Genomic DNA, 15,533 nt, shown 5'->3' on the forward strand with positions numbered 1-15,533 from the left:
CAATATCGAACTCTTGTAAGAGTAAGATCCAACAGATTAATCTTGGTTTGGCATCTTGTTTTGAAAATAGGTATCTAAGAGCAGAATGGTCAGTATAGACCACCGTTTTAGCTAGAACGAGATATGAACGAAATTTGTCAAAAGCAAAGACGATAGCAAAGAGTTCTTTTTTAGTAGTTGTATAATTTGTTTTTGCTCCTTGTAACGTCTTACTAGCGTAATATATGGGTTGAAATCATTTTTCAATTCTTTGTCCTAAAACGGCTCCCATTGCAAAATCACTTGCATCGCACATAAGTTCAAATGGTAGATTTCAATTTGGAGTTATCATGATTGGCGCATTAGTGAGTTTTTCTTCAAGAATATTAAAAGATTTGATGTATTCATCTGAAAAGATGAATGGAGCATCTTTTTCTAGGAGTTTATTCATAGGAGTGGCAATTTTAGAAAAATCTTTTATGAAACGTCGGTAAAAACCGGCATGCCCTAGAAACTCCTAACTCCTCTAACATTGGTGGGATGTGAAAGTTTAGCAATTACATCTACTTTAGCTCTATCCACTTCAATTCCTTCATTTGAAATTTTATGACCAAGAACGATGCCTTCTCTAACCATGAAATGGCATTTCTCCCAATTAAGAACTAGATTTGATTGTTCGCATCTAATAAGCATTCATTCAAGATTAACTAGACATGTTTCAAAAGTATCACCGGAGACTGAAAAGTCATCCATGAAAACTTCCATACATTCCTCTATTATGTCTTGAAAAATCGCCATCATGCACCTTTGAAAGGTTGCAGGGGCGTTGCAATGTCCAAATGGCATGCGTTTGTAAGCAAAAGTACCATAAGGGCATGTGAAGGTGGTTTTCTCTTGGTCCTCGGGTGCTATTGGAATTTGAAAGTATCCAGAGAAACCGTCAAGAAAACAATAGTAACTATTTCAGGCTAAACTTTCCAACATTTGATCAATGAAAGGTAAGGGAAAGTGATCTTTTCTGGTGGCGTCATTTAATTTTCTATAATCAACACAAACACGCCATCCTGTTACAGTCCTAGTAGGAATAAGCTCATCTTTTTTCATTTGTGATGACAGTCATGCCACCCTTCTTAGGTACAGATTGGATAAATTAAACCTGCATCGAGCAGTTTAATTATTTCTTTCTTAACAACATCTTGCATATTAGGATTTAGTCTTCGTTGGCATTGCACATATGTTTTATGACCTTCTTCTATAAGGATTTTGTGTGTGTAATACGAAGGACTTATACCTTTAATGTCATGAATCATCCATGCAATAGCTGGTTTATGAGCTTTTAGCGCAGAAATGAGTTGAGATTTTTCATTTTCCGTAAGAGAAGACGATATTATTACAGGTAATTCAGATTCACCATGTAAATAAGCATATTCCAAATTGTTTGGAAGTGGCTTTAACTCTAATATCGGTGGTTCTTCTATCGATGATTTGTATCGATATTTGTCTTCCTCTTTTAGCATTTGAAGTTCTTCTATTGTTGGTTCGTATTTATTAGCCATGAGTGCGGCTAACATTTCAGCTTCATCAATTGGTTCAGTTCCTTCTCCTAAAGAACATTCTCCTGTTCCTTGTAATTCTGGAAATTCTTGTAACAATTCTGCATGCGAATCTATAGTTTGAATATAATAACATATATCATCTGCAGATTGCGGTTGTTGCATGGCTCTATCCACTGAAAAGGTAACACTCTCATCCTCTATACTTAGGGTCAGTTTCTTACTAAACACGTCTATTATTGCTTTAGCCGTGTTTAAGAATGGTCTTCCTAATATGAGAGGAACTCGAGAATCTTCTTCCATGTCCAGAATAACAAAGTCTACTGCAAATACTAAAGTACCAACTTTAACTAGCACGTTCTCCATTATCCCTCTAGGATATTTTACTGATCGATCGGCTAGTTGTATGCTTATTCGTGTTGGTTTCAATTCTCCAAGGTCTAGTTTAGCGTAAAATGAATATGGCATTAGATTTATACTATCACCTAAGTCTACCAATGCTTCTATTAAATTAAGACTACCCAAAAAATATGGAATTGTGAAACTTCCAGGATCTGATAATATTTCTGGTAGTTTATTCAACAGCACTGCAGAACAATTAGCATTCATAGTAACAGCCGAGAGTTCTTCCATTTTCTTTCTATTTGTGATTAGATCTTTCAAGAATTTAGCATATCTTGGCATTCCTGAAATCACATCAATGAAAGGAAGATTGACATTTATTTGTTTAAACATATCCAAGAATTTGGATTGCTCGGCTTTAAGTCTTTCTTTTCTCATTTTACTCGGGTAAGGAGAGCGGTGGTTGGTATGGTTTAACATAAGGTTTAGCCTTAACTGTATTATCTTCATTAACCTTTTCAACTACCGGTTCTGTTTCCTTATCTTGCTCAGGCTGTAGTGCCTGTGTAGTAGGAATAGAGTCATTAGAAATTACAGGCATTTCAGGTGGTTTAAGTGTAATACCACTTCTTGTGGTAATGGCTTTAGCTGTTTCATTTTAGGGGTTAGCATTTATATCGCTAGGTAGACTCCCCGATTTTATTTCTCCAATTAACCTGGCTAGGTTACTCACTTCTTGTTTCAGATTTTGTATAAAAGCTTGTTGATTTCTAAATGCTTGAACATTTTGTTCATTAGTTTGTTTCTGAGATGTAAAAAATTGAGTTTGAGATTCAACTAGCTTCGACATCATATCTTCTAAATTTGGCTTTTTATCATCGGTTTGTGGTGGTTTATTTGGAAAAATAGGTCTTTGCTGATTGTAAGTATTATTGGATACTTGTTAATTGCTAGGACCTTGTTGGTTGTTGTATGGAACATTTCGGTTATAATTCTGATTTTGATTGTAGTTTGGTCTTGGCGGTTGATAATTATTTTGATAATTATTTCCAGGCCTTTGGTTCATGTATGAAACATTCTCTCTTTGTTCCATTGTTTGTTCAATACTAAGACAATCTTTTGTCAAATGTGGTCCTCTACACTGCTCACAACTAATTCGTATTGCATGAATATCTTTAGTTATATTTTCCATTCGTCTCTTGAAAGCATCTAGCTTTGCGGAAATGGAATCAAAGTCATGGCTAGAATCGGCTCTAGCCACTTTAGATGATCTAACGATGTCTTTTTCTTGATGCCACTCATGTGAGTGGGAGGCTGTGTTATCAATAATTTTGTAAGCTTCAGATACGGTTTTCTTCATAATGGAACTACCAGCTGCTATGTCGATGTCTTATCGTGTAGTAATGTCGCATCCTTGGTAGAATATTTGTACTATTTGATAAGTGTCTAAACCATGTTGAGGATATCCTCTCAACAACTTTCCAAATCTTGTCCACGCTTCATATAAAGTTTCATTTGGCTTTTGTGTGAACGTAACAATTTCTCCTTGAAGTCTCACGACTTTAGATGCCGGAAAGAATCTTTTAAGAAAATTTTCAACTAAAACATCCCATGTATCAATCGCCCCTTCAGGTAACGATTCTAACCAATCTTTGGCTTCTCCCTTTAAAGTCCAAGGAAATAACATGAGATAGATCTGTTCATCCTCAAATTCTCTGATTTTAAATAGAGTACAAATCTTATTTAAGGTTCAAAGATATTCGTTTGGATCTTCTTTTGGCGTACCACTAAATTGGCATTGATTAGTTACCATGTGTAGGATTTGTCCTTTGATTTCATAATCTGGCGCATTAATGTCTGGTTGAGTAATTGCGTGACCTTGGCCAGTGCATGTAGCTCTCATTCGATCTTCCATACTTAGAGGTTCCTGATTTTCCGTGATTGAATTTGTTGAATCTGAATCACTAGAGGATTCTAATTTAATGGCTTCTTCCTCGACAATCTCCAGATGAGTAATTTGTGGTTCAGGAGAAATGATTAGTGGTTCAGGATCTCTGAATTGTCCTTGAATATCCTTCGGGTTCTCAATTGTGAGGTCGGGTTCAAAAAATGGATTATCGGAAATTTGAATTGTAGTACTTGGTCGACTAGATGATGATTCTAAAGAAAAATCAATGGCGACAATATTGGCTAGATGTCTTGATCGAGTTACAGGTGGTGAACGTATGAAAGGTGATGAACGTTTTGCTCGGTGCATTCACTGAATATCCTATTAGTTATAAAGATAAAAATTATTAAAGTTATCAAATTAATAGACTTTTCTGATTTTGCCCACGTTTCGAATAGCCAATAGATGCGGCAGGTAGCCAGGACCCTTTAAATCAGAAGCCCACAACTCGCCACTAACAAATCCAACTATTACTACGAACCAAAAAATTTTGGATGTCTATCAATTTAACCACTTAAAATATTTTTTTCGTCGAGATTTAAAGAAAATAAAGAAAATTCTATGTCCTAAAAACTAAAGCGTAGAAATGAAAAAGAAAAAGCGAGTCGAGAAATAAGAGTCGAAAAACAAACGTCGAAAAACAAACAGTCGAAAAATAAAAATAAGAAAATAAAGCGTCGAAACTTAGAATTCTAAAAACTTAAGACTAAAAGTTGCATCTAAAGGTATTAAAGCTTAAAGGAATTCTAAATCCAAAACGGCAATAATTTAAAAGGCACTAAAATCTATTAAATATTAAAGTGATAAGCGATGTCGTAAAATTCTAAAGCATCTAAATCTTATTCTAAAGAAAAAGTAACTAAGGGATTTTACGGCAAAGCTTAAAAATCTAGAAATAAACGATAACTATGGCAAAATACTAAGTTTAAAACTAATTACGAACAAAAAAATACAAATTACAAATTAAAAGATTAAAATATACAATTTTTAAAAAGATATAAAAAATGATAAAATTACTTATTTTTATAAAAATATTATTTTTATATTATTATTTTATAAAAGTATTAATTTATATATTAATAAAACTAATTAAAACTTAAAAATACAAAATTTAATTAAAACTTAAAACTAATTATATTAAATTACTAAACCCTAATTAGGTTAATAATAATAATTATAATTAATTTAAACCTAACCCTAATCGTACGTACTATGTTTCAGACCTGTCAGACAGGCTCATGCGATTGCATGAGTTCTTTGTGTCTGGGCCATGCGATCACATGGATTCGAGTTCCAGGCCAGATTGTTTGGGCTGCTACAGTACGGCCCGTATTCAGTTTTACTTATTTTTTTCTGATTTTTAATTTATAAAAATAAAATAATTTAAATAAAACTTATAAATTAAAAAAATTTACTTATTAGTTTTTATAACTTTTAATAATAAATAAAAATATAAACTTTTTTTAATTTAACTAACTTTAAAAATATAGATATATATTTTTTCTTTTTCTTGTTTTTATATTTTTGTTTTTAATATTTAAAACTTATGTAAATATATTTTTACAAAAATAGCTTAAAAACTAAATTTTTTTATTATAGTGTTCTATGGCGTCCCCGACAGCGGCACCGAAAATACTTGATGTGTGCAAGGTGTAGTACGAAATAGTATTATTTTTAATATGAAATACGGTGAAATATGATACAAGTTTTATTTATTTATATAGATGGGATATACCTAAACCTTGCTACAACACTATAGGCAGTGTACCTAATCGTAGAGTAGTGTAGTTTTTAGTAAGTCCGGTTCATTCCACATGGAGCTAGTGATTACGTACTATATTTTTAACAACTATATTTTTACAAATATATAAAAGGGGGTTTACCATTTAATGACCGGTTTGTAGATTTAATATTTTAAGCGTAAAGATGAATGACAATAATTAAAGTGCGTAAAATAAATGACAAAATTTAAATGACGATATATAAAATTGCGAATAATAAAATGACAATAATTAAAAGTACGATGAGAAATACAATAAAAGTATTATGCTTATTTAAACTTTCGTAATCATGATGTTTGACGTATTGATTTTAATTTATTACCAAGGGTTAATTGTCCTTTGTCCTGGATTATTCGATATGTCCATCTGGTTTTGTCCATAATTGTGACGATCGCTCCAAATCCATATGGACGAACACGTCATTCATCGATTTCATTGCGAGGTATTTGACCTCTATATGATACGTTTTGTAAACATTGCATTCTTTTAAAAAGGTACACCATAAATGAATATTTAAATCAAAGGTTTTCGACATCTGATGATTTCTACATATAGACAATCACCGTAATATAATAGTTTAAAATGATACTTCCGTTGACAATGCAGTCAAAATAAGATACATGATGATGATTTGGTGAATGCAACGTTTCCTTGAAAAATATGTCATGTAAGACTCCACGCACATAGCTTGTCTAACATTTAATCAAACAGCAGAAGGCTCCTAGGGAACCTGAGAATAAACATGCTAACAAGTGACAACACAAAGGTTGGTGAGTTCATAGGTTTAGTGTTTCGCATAATCTGTATATAAAAGTGGATCACAAGATTTCAGTTGTTTCATCCAGAAACGTTTATCAATAGATTATATAAAAGTGGATCACAAGATTTCAGTTGTTTCATCCAGAAACGTTTATCAATAGATTCTACATAACAGAGCACCCTGGTAACTAAACTTAACGCTATAGTGATAATTACCTCATTCGTTTTAATACACGCAAACGAACGTGTCTTAAACTCAAATAACATACGTCCGTTAAAAGGCTAGCGCTCTAGCTCGGACGGGGATGTCAAGCCCTATGGATCCATATACAATTATTCGCGCCCACCAGTCCATATCCTATGTACTGGCAGCTACTAGTTACCAAAGCTAATTGATTTTTGGTTTAACTCAGTGTAGAATTTTGTATGTACTTGTGTCTTATTGCGTTTAAAATAAATTGCATGTATTCTTAGCCCAAAAAGATTTAAAGTCTTTAAAAAGGGAGACTATAACTCACCTTAGCAGCATATAAAGTCGTTCACCAAAATGTGACCGAAACTCGGATTATCAAATAATCGTAGATCTCAACCTAGAGAACATATGTTGGTCAATAAATGTCTATCAAGCTAGGTCATGTCATAGTGTATCACAATCCTAATGCTCGAGATCGACATACAAAAGTTATCTAAAGTCGTTTCCAAAAAGTCAATTTTGACAGTTGTTTAACAAAAAGAGACGTACCTTATATAAGGATTTATTTACTCGGTTGGTAATATTCAAAAATCCAATTTATAAATCTCGTAAACAAGTAGTTTAAATCTTAATTGCAGATTCAAAATCATTTTCAATTAACGTCAATCATAATTCAGTTGATCATATCTTTTAATCCGTTCATCGAAATTATTCGATATCTAATTGAAAAGTTATTGATTTTTCGCCAGCTTTCCAAAAACATGCATATCATATACCTTTTACCAGTAATATATGTATTTAATTCGTGATTCATTATAAACTGTTTAGCGACGAAATTTAGCATACAAGCATGTATAAATATATACACTCGAGCACTAGACATGGATACACTATTAGTATATAAAAGATAAAATATAAATGCTTACGTATCAATATTGTGATTCAATATTGTAGAAAGTACGTAGACGCAACAGAGATGAAAAACACTAGGTTTGACCTTTGACTCATGGTCATAACCCCCAAGCAATACCCATAACCTTTATAGCCATAGCCCATAGTTTCCTTAGCTTTATCCCGCTCGAAACTTGTTTTGAAAATAACCCGCTCATAACCTCGTCATAGTATTTTATGTAATAATAATACTTAATAATATTACTACTAATAATATTAAGATTAACAATAATATTAATCTTAATAATAATAATAATAATAATAATAATAATAATAATAATAATAATAATAATAATAATAATAATAATAATAATAATAATAATAATAATAATAATAATAATAATAAATATAATAGAGAAAGAGATCGAGGTTGAGAAAGGAATGCATCAGAAACAGAAACAGCTCGAGTTTAAATAGATGTGGCCTGGAATTCCCTGCCATGCGATCGCATGGCTGGGCAGTGTAATTCCCATGCGATCGCATGGGTAACTTTTCCAGCTCACATTTTTTTGTTTTAACGCTTGTCGACATATTAATTTATTATATATATAATATATTTAATTTATATAATTAATTATATATTATATTAAATTCACGTGCATAGTTGACTTGTAATTTTTGTTCCGATAAGTCGTACGTTGTCACTCGACTTATGTCCTGGTTCTGATTTTTCGAATGCCCTTTTGTACGCTGAGAAACTAGTACTTTTCTTTTCGTGACTCGTACCTTTGTCAAAATATAAACTTAAATTATCCATAAATTATATCACTCAAAGTGTATCTTAAACTTTCGAGATTTTTGGTCATTTACTTCTATAAATCATCGTCTCGCTATTTGTTAAAATACATTTTAAAATAGTGTTTACTGTAGCAAAGTTACTGTAGAAAGTTTTTTTACTGTAGCAAATAGTGATTTTCGAAAACACTGTAGCTTTTCGGGTACTGTAGCAATTCGAAAATACTGTAGCAAATTAGTGTTTTACTGGTTCATCTTAAACGTTTTGGTTAACTTATCTAAATATCAATCAGATAATCAAACCAATAAGGTTAATGCACAGTATCATTTTCATAACACTTTGTTACATTTTCAAGTTATAGCATATGTATCTATTTACATATAATGGTTCACGAATCGTTGAGAACAATCGAAGGGTAATTGAATAGTTTAAAATTTTAAGATTCATCTTTACAGACTTTGCTTATCGTGTCAGAAACATTAAAGATTAAGTTTAAATTTGGTCAGAAATTTCCGGGTCATCACAGTACCTCCCCGTTAAAGAAATTTCGTCCCGAAATTTGAGTGAGGTCGTCATGGCTAACAATAAAAATGTTTTCATGATGAATATGTGTTGATAAATAGAATTTTTATTACCGTTGAATAATATGGATAAAACAATCCAATTACTCAAAGCGTATGAGGGAAGTTATCGTAATAGAGTGAAATGGAGAATAGAGATGCGTCTTATCTCTTGACGTAATAACGATTGATTTCCGAAATTTAAGGAATAGAAAATCTTCATAATCTAAATAAGATTTGATTCTTCGAAATTTAAGGAAATTAAGATTTCCTTTGATTAAATGCGTAATCTGCCTCGATTGCTATGTCTGATATTTTGCTATAAATTGACCTCTTCCGTTTCATTTATTTTCACCACTCCTATAATCTTCTTCCTTATTTAATACTTCTTAATAGATTGTGAAAATGCTTCATCTAATTCTGATTCTTTATATACTCCTAACTTTCATATCTATCATTCTTCTTTTTCATCTGCCGTCGGAGAAATCTATTCACTTTTACTATACTCTTGGCTTTATAGTGTTTTTAGTTCTCCCGTGTCTTTACGTTGCAATACTTATTGATATACATGGTTTGTGATTTATGTGTTTTTATCGGGCTTTATATTCTCCGTTATATTTCGAAGCTTCATGCTTTCGTTCTTTCTTCCCGCCTTCAAGTCAAGCGAATAATGGTCCAGAATTCGTAGGTATGGATTTTAAAATGAACATAGTTAATGTTTTAAGAAGGGAATTGTAATGGCACGATCTTGATTTGTCAAATTACCAGAATATCAGGAAAAGACCGAATCATCAAGAAATATATTTTCTTGATATATTTAGAGATTATATAGAATGAAAGAGTTATGTAACATGGTTCATGATGAGGGTGTGATCTGTGAACCTTTATCACGTTCCATTAGAAACTCAGCATGACTTACTGTAATATAATCACGTTGATCAAGTGTCATTATATTATACTAACTCATGCTTTAATTCCCAACACTACTTCAAAAACATCCATTTTTCGAAATTTTCAGGATTTATAAACTAAAATAGTTTCTTTTATGATGTAATACAGATAGCGCAAAGAGATAAATGATTTCAGATAAGAATAGTTGTGAAAATATCTTCAGGAATATCGAAGATATTTATAATGAAAGATACGATGATATCTTAGAATTTCTAATATTGAAGGATGATGAAGAAGATTTGTTCGCAAAGGTTTAGAGTCAGGAGCAAGGTATTCGTTAATGTCTTCAGTAGACACTAAATCATTTGGATCCTTTGAAGGAACGTTTAGTCTTTGTGATTTTTCCACAACCTTCTTCATAGTTTGCTCAATCCGTTTTCCAGTTCCAAACCTTCTCTTTTTCTGTGCTTTTCCAACACACTACTCTTTATCATCCAACTTTCGACTGTTAAGGTCGTTTATAGTTTTTGCTGCTTCATCAGCATTTTTCTAAAATTCGGAGGACTAGTTTCACAGTTTGGGGTGTTTTTCAGAAACTTCACATTCGAAGTAAGTAAGTCTAGGAGATAGACATTATATGTATATATATATCTGTTGGCGTTGAATCAAAATTCGAAATACTGATTGCTAATTTCCGGTAGTTGGTATGGCAATTACCGTTACAAGATGTGGATGAGTACATGATAGGGTTTCAATGAGTATAATGATTTTTCGGAAGGTCAGGGATTAATGAAGTTGTTGGTAAATTTACTGCTAATGTGATGGAACATGAAAGGTTCCCCAGTAACAAGAACGTATATGTCAAGGTTATAATAAGGCTAATCTGAAAAGTCGAAGTTGACTGGTTGGAAGTGTGGTAAAACTGGATACTTTGAACAGGGATTGTAAGATTATTTTCGGTAATAACAATGCTAAAGGATCTTTTACAGTTTTGAAGTCAAAGTATAGCTTTGAAAAATGTAGAGATCTAAGAATGATGTCACTTGTTAAATCTTGACTTGGATTCTGTTCTGTAATTGAATTTAAATAAAAATGGTTGTTCAAATTTCTATGAACGAATGTATAGCGTTGTGAAAGTAGTGGGTATAGTCAATAATTTTTGAATCAAAATTGAAGAATGTACAGTGTAACATATTAATTGTGAACTTATATATTTTCCGGGTATTACCTACCCGTAAAAAATTTCACAAGTAATATTTTGTACAGAAGAATTTTACTACAGTCTTTATGAAAATATATGTATGAATATTTTCTTCAGATGTAATACAGATTTAATGAGTTAATATCATATTACGCTCATTTAATTTTCGGCTGGATTAGAAATGAATAATCTCTAAAACATTAAAAATTTCATAATCTTCGTGGAGTATTTTACTAATGTAATCAATACTTTGTTATTCAGTTTTATTGATATTTCCTCAGTGAATCATGTTGGTGCTTATGGAACTCTTGCTAACTTCGCAAGGTACGAATGATGTTTTCTGAAAAGTTTCAAGTACGTCGAAAATTAAAGTGTTGAAATCAATCATGTATTTGAATAATACACTTGATTTATTATAAAATGGAATCTATTAAGTCGAAGCAGAGATTATAGTTAACGATTGTTAAGTCATTAACGAAGGATGTATAGCATATTAGTAACACGAACTAACCGAGTAGTACCTACCAGTTATGATTCACATGTAATAGCTTAGTACGAAAAGATTTATTTTGTTTTCAAATTTCACATATATATATAAAATATACATATAATTTCTTCAGGAAAAATGAGTTAATACTTCATAACTCGTTGATACAATATACGCGTTGTTGATTTGTGATGATGTTGGTGATTATGAAATTGGCGGAACTTGTAGTGCTACAGGTTTTGCCGGTGTTGGTGATACTGACGATACTCTTGATGCTGCTGGTAAAACAAGTCTAGCTTGTAAATCGTGCACCATTCCGGTCAGGGTTTCTACTCTTCCTTCTATCATTTCGGTCCACTCATCTGATTTATGGTTACGGCTGGAATAGATTATCTCTAGGACTTTAGAGACTACATATTCGCCACAGAATATTTCTCCAATGAAGTTATGAATCAATACTTCATCGGTTATTGTTGTTGGTACTCCTTGGTATCTATGGTGTGTATGACGTTGATGCTCAAGGTTCATATTGTGATGTTGAGGCTTGCGGTGCGGATGTTGTTGTTGGTGGTAATGGTACTGTTGGTGTTGTTGTCGGTGGTACTGTTGATCCGGTGATTCTGCTGGTGCTTGTAACCTTTGCACCATATTCTCCAAAGCCACTACCCGAGCGCGAAGCTCGTTGACTTCTTCTACTACACCTGGATGATTGGCGGTTCGGACGAGCGGATGAATAAGATCTAGAATTTGAGAGAGTATATGATCATGACGAGATATTCTGGAGATGAGAGAGAAAATGGTATTATGAACAGGTTCACCGGTAAGTGCTTCAGGTTCTTCGCCAAGAGGGCAATGTGGTGGATGGAAGGGATTGCCTTCTTCTTGTCTCCAATGATTAAGTAAGCTACGAACCCATCCTCAATTCATCCAGAATAGGTGATGGCTGATTGGTTGATCCATTCCGGTTACACTGTCTTCAGAATTTAGGTGAATATCCATATCGGAATAGCTGTCGGAGTTTAAGGAATTTGAACTAGATACGGGATCCATCCTGTATAATTAGGGAGATGATTTTTGATATGAATTAGATTATAAAATTTAGTTTGGTAATCTTCAATACATAATTTACATATGTATATATAATACCAAATTCCATAAATCACGGAGAAATTTTCGGAAGATGTCAGGAAAACTTTAAAGTAACAGATACGTTAAGATATGAATTTTTGTCTATACACTATTTATGCAATAAATGCAGGAAAACGTATCTAGACTTAAGAATGATAAGTATGTAATTTTTGACAAGAAATGATAAGCACAACTTTTGACATGCAGACACGGTCGAAGTCCAGACTTACTAATGCATCCTAACAACTATCAGTTAGACATACTCATGCAAGACCTGGTTCGCTAGGACCAACGCTCTGATACCAACTGTGACGATTGCTCCAAATCCATATGGACGAACACGTCATTCATCGATTTCATTGCGAGGTATTTGACCTCTATATGATACGTTTTGTAAACATTGCATTCTTTTAAAAAGGTACACCATAAATGAATATTTAAATCAAAGGTTTTCGACATCTGATGATTTTTACATATAGACAATCACCGTAATATAATAGTTTACAATGATACTTCCGTTGACAATGCAGTCAAAATAAGATACATGGTGATGATTTGGTGAATGCAACGTTTCCTTGAAAAATATGTCATGTAAGACTCCACGCACATAGCTTGTCTAACATTTAATCAAACATCGGAAGGCTCCTAGGGAACCTGAGAATAAACATGCTAACAAGGGTCAATACAAAGGTTGGTGAGTTCATAGTTTTAGTGTTTCGCATAATCTGTATACAAAAGTGGATCACAAGATTTCAGTTGTTTCATCCAGAAACGTTTATCAATAGATTATATAAAAGTGGATCACAAGATTTCAGTTGTTTCATCCAGAAATGTTTATCAATAGATTCTACATAACAGAGCACCCTGGTAACTAAAATTAATGCTATAGTGATAATTACCCCATTCGTTTTAATACACGCAAACCAACGTGTCTTAAACTTAAATAACATACGTCCGTTAAAAGGCTAGCGCTCTAGCTCGGATGGGGATGTCAAGCCCTATGGATCCATATACAATTATTCGCGCCCACCAGTCCATATCCTATGTACTGGCAGCTACTAGTTACCAAAGCTAAGGGATTTTTGGTTTAACTCAGTGTAGAATTTTGTATGTACTTGTGTCTTATTGCGTTTAAAATAAATTGCATGTATTCTCAGCCCAAAAATATTTAAAGTATTTAAAAAGGGAGACTATAACTCACCTTAGCAGCATATAAAGCCGTTCACCAAAATGTGACCGAAACTCGAATTATCAAATAATCGTAGATCTCAACCTAGAGAACATATGTTGGTCAATAAATGTCTATCAAGCTAGGTCAGGTCATAGTGTATCACAATCCTAATGCTCGAGATCGACATACAAAAGTTATCCAAAGTCGTTTCCAAAAAGTCAATTTTGACAGTTGTTTAACAAAAAGAGACGTACCTTATATAAGGATTCATTTACTCGGTTGGTAATATTCAAAAATCCAATTTATAAATCTCGTAAACAAGTAGTTTAAATCTTAATTGCAGATTCAAAATCAATTTCAATTAACGTAAATCATAATTCAGTTGATCATATCTTTTAATTCGTTCATCGAAATTATTCGATATCTAATTGAAAAGTTATTGATTTTTCGCCAGCTTTCCAAAAACATGCATATAATATACCTTTTACCAGTAATATATGTATTTAATTCGTGATTCATTATAAACTGTTTAGCGATGAAATTTAGCATACAAGCATGTATAAATATATACACTCGAGCACTAGACATGGATACACTATTAGTATATAAAAGATAAAATATAAATGCTTACGTATCAATATTGTGATTCAATATTGTAGGAAAGTACGTAGCCGCAACAGAGATGAAAAACACTAGGTTTGACCTTTGACTCATGGTCATAACCCCCAAGCAATACCCATAACCTTTATAGCCGTAGCCCATAGTTTCCTTAGCTTTATCCCGCTCGAAACTTGTTTTGAAAATAACCCGCTCATAACCTCGTCATAGTATTTTATGTAATAATAATACTTAATAATATTACTACTAATAATATTAAGATTAATAATAATATTAATCTTAATAATAATAATAATAATAATAATAATAATAATAATAATAATAATAATAATAATAATAATAATAATAATAATAATAATAATAATAATAATAATAATAATAATAAATATAATAGAGAAAGAGATCGAGGTTGAGAAAGGAATGCATCAGAAACAGAAACAGCTCAAGTTTAAATAGATGTGGCCTGGAATTCCCTGCCATGCGATCGTATGGCTGGGCAGTGTAATTCCCATGCGATCACATGGGTAACTTTTCCAGCTCACATATTTTTGTTTTAATGCATGTCGACATCTTAATTTATTATATATATAATATATTTAATTTATATAATTAATTATATATTATATTAAATTCACGTGCATAGTTGACTTGTAATTTTTGTTCTGATAAGTCGTACGTTGTCACTCGACTTATGTCCTGGTTCCGGTTTTTCGAACGCCCTTTCGTACGCTGAGAAAACTAGTACTTTTCATTTCGTGACTCGTACCTTTGTCAAAATATAAACTTAAATTATCCATAAATTATATCACTCAAAGTGTATCTTAAACTTTCGAGTGTTTTGGTCATTTACTTCTATAAATTATCGTCTCGCTATTTGTTAAAATACATTTTAAAATAGTGTTTTACTGTAGCAAAGTTACTGTAGCAAAGTTTTTTTACTGTAGCAAATAGTGATTTTCAAAAACACTGTAGCTTTTCGGGTACTGTAGCAATTCGAAAATACTGTAGCAAATTAGTGTTTTACTGGTTCATCTTAAACGTTTTGGTTAACTTATCTAAATATCAATCAGATAATCAAACCAATAAAGTTAATGCACAGTATCATTTTCATAACACTTTGTTACGTTTTCAAGTTATAGCATATGTATCTATTTACATATAATGGTTCACGAATCATTGAGAACAATCGAAGGGTAATTGAATAGTTTAAAATTTTAAGATTCATCTTTACAGAC

Source organism: Rutidosis leptorrhynchoides, chromosome 1, assembly GCF_046630445.1.
Source record: "Rutidosis leptorrhynchoides isolate AG116_Rl617_1_P2 chromosome 1, CSIRO_AGI_Rlap_v1, whole genome shotgun sequence".
Taxonomy (NCBI): domain Eukaryota; kingdom Viridiplantae; phylum Streptophyta; class Magnoliopsida; order Asterales; family Asteraceae; genus Rutidosis; species Rutidosis leptorrhynchoides.